Source organism: Dreissena polymorpha, chromosome 6, assembly GCF_020536995.1.
Source record: "Dreissena polymorpha isolate Duluth1 chromosome 6, UMN_Dpol_1.0, whole genome shotgun sequence".
Lineage (NCBI taxonomy): Eukaryota > Metazoa > Mollusca > Bivalvia > Myida > Dreissenidae > Dreissena > Dreissena polymorpha.
The window spans coordinates 57,083,902-57,092,056 of record NC_068360.1 but is presented as its reverse complement, the minus strand read 5'-3'; positions in this window follow the sequence as shown (position 1 = coordinate 57,092,056).

The window sequence follows — 8,155 nt, the reverse complement described above, 5'->3', positions numbered from 1 at the left end:
ACGTATTTTCGTGTGTTATACTTGTTTAAACCAATCATATTGTTTATATTGAATGTCGTATCGTATTATCATCCCGTATTGTATAGTCAACGATTATTTGCATTTAACCCATTTATGCATAGTGGACTCTCCCATCTTTCTTAATTGGATCAATATATTTCCAAAATTAGGAATGTCTAGTATATTTATTTCTATGTTTAGAATATTTCTTACAGAAATTCCTTTAAGCAAACAGCGCAGACCCTGATGAGACGCCGCATCATGCGGCGTCTCATCTGGGTCTACACTAATTGCCAATGCCTTTTTTCTAGACGCTATGCATAAATGGGTTAATTACCATGGTAGCGGTTTTTTAACAAGAATGTCGCTCCTTACAATATTTTTTTTTATTTTTGATGTTTATAATTTTAATGACCTGTGACTTTGTTTTTATTTAAATTGTATTTGATATTTTATATATACTCAAGGGCTTTTTGCCTAGTGTATTATCAAATAAAATAAACTAAAAATTAAAAAAATACTCAACTACATACACATATATCATTCATTTTCATGTATAATTTACATATCGCAAAATACTTATAATAACCTTATAAAAAGCATAATTCATGAATATGCCGTTTTGGATTATTTTATCTTTTAGTCTTGTACTGTTAAACTTCCTATAGTTTAACATGGTTCCTGTGAACAACTGTATTCAGAGTGCTATCAGTAAATCTATGTCATTCTTAAAGGTGTTTTTACTGAATCTGCTTCTACAATAGTACCAACACTTTAATAACTTTAAAATATCTAATTTTTTAAATTCGTTTTTTTTACTTTAAAATATCGTATTCTTTTAAAGTCTCAAACATCAAATAAATAAATATGTTTACAATAAATAAAATCAAGTAAAATAAATATTGACTTGTTAAAAATTATCTTGTCATTTCGTTATCATTGTTCATACGAGAAACATATCAGTGTATGTTTTGTAGATGACCCACGAAATGGGAACACCTCAATGATCACAATTTACAATAACGGTAAAAGCATTATGCGGGGGATCAGCAGGCTGTGCTTGTTCAATAATTTATCTTTGTTTTCTTAGTTTTCAATCAGAATGCCGTTATGATTGTATTTATCTCCTTTCTGTTTAATTTGTTTGCACGATGTTCTCACTTAGTATTTGTGATTGTATAGCTGCTAAATATAGTCCTCATACACAAAATGCTTTACTTACTTCAACCTTCAGTATTAGATAGATGGGAAATAGCGAACTGACTGGTTTGTTTTACACTTATGTATATTTAATCTAAAATATCAGTCTTGAGATCTTGAAAACCTGAGATATTAATGTATTATATTTAGGGCATTTTCTCCGTGCACTCTTTGTACACTGGATATGTTTTATTTCTCACTGTTGTTGTCATTTTCTTTATTTTTTCCTGGTAATCTGTTTTTGTTTGCAATGCTGTGTATTAAGTTAAGGAAAGTTTTGCGAACTTAAGCATGTTTTATTGTCTTTTTGTTTGTTTGGACGAACATGCATTGTATTGTTTATCTACTATAATTGTGTATTGTGTATGGAGTGCTGTAATGGATATTTTTGTTGTTGTCCATGGTATGTAAAAAATTGTAATCCTGTGTTTTGAGAATGGATAATTTAAAGATTGTATCAAACAATTGTCGAGGTTTAAATGATGTTTCGAAAAGAGCTGATGTTTTCACATATCTAAAAAGTCTAAATGCCCATATATATTGGTTACAAAATTGTCATTTTACTTCTTCAATGGAAAAACAAATTTACTCACATTGGGATGGTGAATGCTATTTTAGATTTTGCTTTCCTAATTCAAAAGGAGTATTTTATTTAATAAATGGTTGCAAAATCTGAATGTTAAAGTGCACAATCAAGAAAAAGATAAACAGGAAAATTTATTAATTTTAGATTTTACAATAGATAACCACAGATTTTCTCTTTGCACTCTTTTTGGACCAAATAATTATACTCCTTTGTTTTATAGTAAACTGTTTAATGTAATAGAGACCCTAGGAAATGAGTTTTATATTTTATGTGGGGATTTTAATTTAGTACTTAATGTGAATATTGATTATGCTAACTATAAAACATTGAATAACAATAAGAAGAAGTCGAGGGAATTGTTATCTTCTGTAAGCAATGTTAAAAACCTAATAGACACTTTAAAGTCATAAACGGTGATGTAAAATGTTTCACCTGGCGAAAACCTAACACAATCCAACAAGCCAGATTGGAATTCTTTTTAACAATTAATGATTTAGTCAGTTGATCAGGAAATCGGAAGTACACGCAAGCTACAAATCAGATCACTCCCCTATAAGTTTGGAATCGAATTTTGGGAAAATAGAACATGGAAAGGGTCTGTGGACATTTAATAATTCGTTACTTTATGACCAAGAATATATTCAATGTAATAAACAAGAAATTGAAGAAATTAGGCGACAATATATCTCACCTGTGTATAACATTGAATACCTTAATATTATAGAAAATTACTTAATACAGTTAACCATAAATTATCAACTGGTTTTAGAAACTTTATTAATGGAAATCAGAGGTAAAACCATACCATATTCGAGCTTCAAATCTAAAAAGAGAAAAGAAAGATAATATTATATTTGAAAAGTAATTGAAGACACTGAAGAAAAATTAACAAATGAAAACATTTACGAGCTCAATCTTTTGCATCAATAACTCTTAGGCATACGGAATTTAAAAATGACGCTTTAATTAGAGCTAAGGCAAAGTGGATTGATGAAGGCGAAACACCATCAACATATTTTCTTAGAAACACAATATGCTTCTAGTAAAAACATTCCTTTAATTGAAAAAATGAAGGTCAACGGTTATTCGACAATCATGGTATTTTAAAAGTAGCTGCCCAATTTGCAAAACATTGTATACAGAGACTGTTTTAAATGACTCGTACACTGTACAAGATGACCTAAAAGGTATAAACAAAAGTAATTAAGTACTGCACAATCTCAATCCTTAGAACGCTTTCTAACTCTTTAGGAAATATCAATTACTTATAAAAATATGAAGCATGACAAAAGCCCAGGATCAGATGGTTAAACAGCAGATTTAAAAAAAAATTGAAAGATTTAGGCCAATTATAATGAGAAGCCTCAACTATGGTTTTACTTCTGGAACCATGTCAATTACTAAAAAGCAATTAATAATGTATACCTAAAGATAAAAAACCAGACATTTTCTGAAAAACCTAAGGCCATTAACACTTTTAAATGTAATTTACAAGCTTACATCTGGGACAATGGCTAACAGATTAAAACTATCCTTGATACTCTTATTTCCAAAGATCAGACAGGATTTATTAAAAGGTAGATAAATTGGTTAGGGTACCGGACGTTAAATGACATTGTGCAATATACAGAAGATAGCAATATCCCTGGTCTCCTGATGACCATCGACTTTGAAAAGGCATTCGATACCTTTGAGCTTGATTTTATAGAACAAACATTAGATTATTTTAATTTTGGTACAACATTGAAACAATGGATTTCACTTTTTCTACTAAATACCTTGACGGCAATTCAAATCAATGGGTTTTTATCAGAGTTTATTACAAATGAAAGAGGCTGCCGACAAGGACATCCAATAAGTTCCTTTATTTTTATTCTTTGTGCAAAAATTTTGGCAATTAAAGTCAGAAATTGTAATGCAATTTAAGGTAAAGTGATAGAAAATATTGAATATAAAATTTCTCAGTTTGCTGACGATACATCTCTCTTACTGGATGGCACCGATATTTCCCTCAATGCATCCTAGATCTTTTAAATACATTTGGCTTATGTTTTAGATTGAAAATCAATTATGACAAAACAAATCTTATATGGATTGGCTCCAAAACGTTTAGCATACAATCAATAAAAACTAAATAAAAAATACCGGTAGTCTGGGGCACAACACACTTTAAAGTTTTAGGTTTTTAATTGAATTGTTAAAAGAACGCTATTTTTAAGAACTGTATTATATACTAACAAATTAATGTGTATACTAACAATAAAATATGTAATGTATAGATGTGAATAAACGCTATGCATTCAACAAAAATTATCTTGTAGTCGTTTAAGAAATTGGCGATATTTTTATAAAGCACTTTGCTAACTTGGGCAAGTCTAGTTTCAATATATTCAGCCTATAAAATTGTTTACATTAGATCTACGAAAAGTATAATTTATGAGAAATACATGATGACTTCTAGACAAAAGTGACGCAATTGCTTTTTTTTAAATTATAAACTATTAAAAATGTGGAGATACTTAAAGTACCAGTTCAAGTGTTGTCTAAGCACCTACTTAAAAGCACTGTTCAATAACATGGCAAGTATATGATTACTTGTTACATTAAGTTTTTAATAACAATATCAAAAAAAATTCAAAACAGCACGTCTTTAAAACCAAATCCCTGTATCAATCACGTGCTCATTGAGAACTAATAGTGTCAGTCTTATTTTAGCTCACCTGAGCACAACGTGCTCATGGTGAGCTTTTGTGATCGCCTTTTGTCCGTCGTCCGTCGTGCGGCGTCAGCATTTTGCCTTGTGAAGGACATTTATTGTCCGATCTTCATGAAACTTGGTCGGAACATTTGTTTCATTGAAACAGCGACTGAGTTTGAAAACTGGGTCATGCTTGGTCAAAAACTAGGTCACTAGGTCGAACATAAGAAAAAAAATGTGAACAATGTAGAAGTCACATTTGATGCCCAATATTCATGTAACTTGGTCAAATTGTTTGTCTTAATGATATGTTGGTTGAGTTCAAAAATGGTTCCGGTCCGTTGAAAAACATGGCCGCCAGCGGACGTATTTCTTATATGGCTTTAGAAAAACCTTATAAACACTCTAGAAGTCAACATTTTTGCCCAATCATCATGAAAGTTGGTCAAAACATTGGTTTTTATTGATATCTCGAACGAGTTCGAAAATGGTCCAGATCGGTGAAAAAAACATGGCCGCCAGTGGGCGGGGCATTTTTCGCACTATGTATATAGTGGCAGTTTTCCCTATATGGCTATAGAGAAACGTTGTAAACACTCTAGAAGTCATAATTTTTGCCCAATCATCATGAAAGTTGGGCAAAACATTGGTTTTATTGATATCTCGGACGAGTTCGAAAATGGTCCAGATTGGTGAAAAAACATGGCCGCCACTGGGCGGGGCATTTTTCTCTATATGTATATAGTGTAAACATCTGAACACTCTAGAAGTCACATTTTTTGGCCAAATTTTCATGAAATTTGGTCAAAACATTTGTTTTCTTGATACGAGAGTTGAGTTCAAAAGTGGTTCCGGTCAGTTGAATAACATGGCTGCCGGGGGGGGGGGCAGTTTTCTTATATTTATTTAGTAAAAAAAGCTTGTGAACACTCTCATGAAACTTGGTGAAAAGATTAGTTTTATATATATCTCAAATGAGTTCACAAATGGTTCCGATCGGTAAAAAAAAACATGTCCGCAAGGGGCTGGGGCAGTTTTCCTTATGTGACTAGAGAGAAACCTTGTGATCGAACACTATTGAAGTCACATTTTTTGCCTAATCATTGTGAAACTCAGTCAATACATTGGTTTTATTGATTTCTCTGACAAGTTGGAAAATTGCCAAAAGATCGGTGAAACACACTTTTTAGCTCAACTGATTGCTCAGGTGAGGTTTTAGGATTGGTCTTTTTCCGCTGTCCGTCCGTCCACATTTGGTTTGTAAACACTCTAGCATTCACATTTCTTAAGCATTCTTTATCAAAGTTGCTAAAAGATCTCGGTCATGTTTGATACTGAGCAAAATCACATAATTAATGCCATAATTATTGCCCTTAGATTGTCCAAATTTTCATTATATTATACAAAATCCTTGTAAACACTGTAGAGGTCATAATTTTGTTTCAGATTTTATGAATCTTGGTCATAATAATTATTTTTGTAAGCAATTAAGTTTGATTTGTGTTTTAAAACGGATTTATTGATTTTTTAATAGTTTAAACCTATTTATTTTAGCTCGATTGCATCGAAAGCCGTAGGCTTATATGAACGCTCTCGAGTCCGTTTCCTGGGACTATAACCAGTACTTGGTGCCTTTGAGGGAGATCAAAGGAACGCTCCCAGTGGGGTTCGAACCCATGACCTCCCGATCGCTAGGCGTACACCATATCCACTACGCCACGGCGATCTTTTTAATAGGAAATATAATTGCAAGGTGAGTCTGGATATAGTTCATGTTTGTTTAATAAACAAGGCTCTCAGGGGCGTGATAGTTTTTTGTATGTCTACAATTGTTTATAGTGAAACATTGTAAATACTTTTAGTCACATTTTTAGTTCAATCTGAATGACACTTGCTGAGTGCAAATGTTGTTATCATATCTTGGTTTGGTTTACTCGATTAGTTTTAATAATATCATCTTCAAACATGGTGACAATCTTTATGAGCATAATATTTGTTTCTCATGGTGAACTTTTGTGATCACCTTTTGTCAATTGTCTGTCTTCCGTTGTGCGTCATGAATATTTGCCTTGTTAACACTGTAGCGGCCACATTTATTGTCGGATCTTCATGAAACTTTGTCAGAAGATTTGTCCCAATGATATCTTGGACGAGTTCAAAAATGGTTCAGGTCTGTTGAAACACATGGCCGCCACGGGGCCATTTGTTGTTCATCCTTCATGAAACTTGGTTAGAACATTTGTTCCATTGATATCTTTGGCTGCAAAAAACCGGTCATTTCTTTTTACCTCAGGTGAGCGACTTTGGGAATTTCAGGCCCTCTTGTTTATTAAATTAAATTATGCGGACAGGTTTTTTATTAAGTGTCAAACGCATGAATCGTAAGTAGTATGGTATGAAACTGTAACTTAGATTAAATTTTTAACAAACCGTAACCTGTTTCACTTAACCATGTCCCTCAAAATTAAAAAAAAAATCATTTCAAAATCAAGTCTTTACTTTTTCATTGCACTGTAAAATTTAACGTTATCCATATATCTTTCAGACGTGCCTTTTTTACCTATTATATATTCTTCGTATTCTATTACATCTTCGTCGGGTACTTCTCCTACATTCTCCGCATCATCAAGCCTGTCATTATTGGCGCCTTATTCCTGCCTCGTCTCGACAACAGCGCACTCTCCAGTTTGTTCCTGGTGATAAAATAAAATAAAATAAAATGTTTGCAATATTTGATTATGTGTTGTTTTATCAACAACACGTTCCCAACGAAAATCTACGAAAACGTCTTAAACTTAAACTTATTCTAAATGTCGAATTAATCGACGTTTAAGTTTTAAAAAGCAAGAAAAAGGTGTTACATCCGAAAGTGAAACGTTTTTGTTTATCTCTGCTGTATCACAAAGGACATTTTATTTCCAGATTCCCGACTTTTTCTTTAATTCATCGAAAGTTAATAATCTGATTAATGTTATCTTATACATTATTTATTTAGTCACTTTTAAATAATAATAACGGTTTTGGTTGAAATTTATGTGTTGCATGGTAGAACATCTACATGTACTTTAAAGGGGCCTTTCCACAGATTTTGTCATGTATTGAAGTTTGTCATTAAATGCTTTATATTGATAAACGTAAATATTGGATCTAAAAAGCTCCAATAAAAGCACAAGAATAAAATTAAAGAAAGAAAAGAAGTAACCCTCAACTGGGCTCGAACCACTTACCCCTGGAGTAATAGTCCATCGCTTAGACCACTCAGCCGTGCTCATTCAATGAGTTATGTTTTTAATACTTTATATAAGCAATCCTCGTGGTATCACAAAACATAACGACAACAACAGAACTATCCAAATTCCTCAATTGTTTCGCGTTGCAACGCTTTATAAATTTCGATTTTTAAATCGTCAAAATAAAGATATAATTGATATTGTAGTGCATGAATAATGTTCAGTATTTCTGTTTCCTCACAAATATCATAACTACAACGAAAATGTGTGAATCTGAAACAATTTTTTTATAATTTTGTCAATTTACCAAAACGTGAAAAGGCCCCTTTAAGTAAAGAAATAAATGTTGTCAGACTATTTTGTTGTTGTTTTACTTTTAGATTGTTAAAAAAACAAGCAACTCCGTAATATATTTGATAAAAAAGATCAAGCTATTTCGGA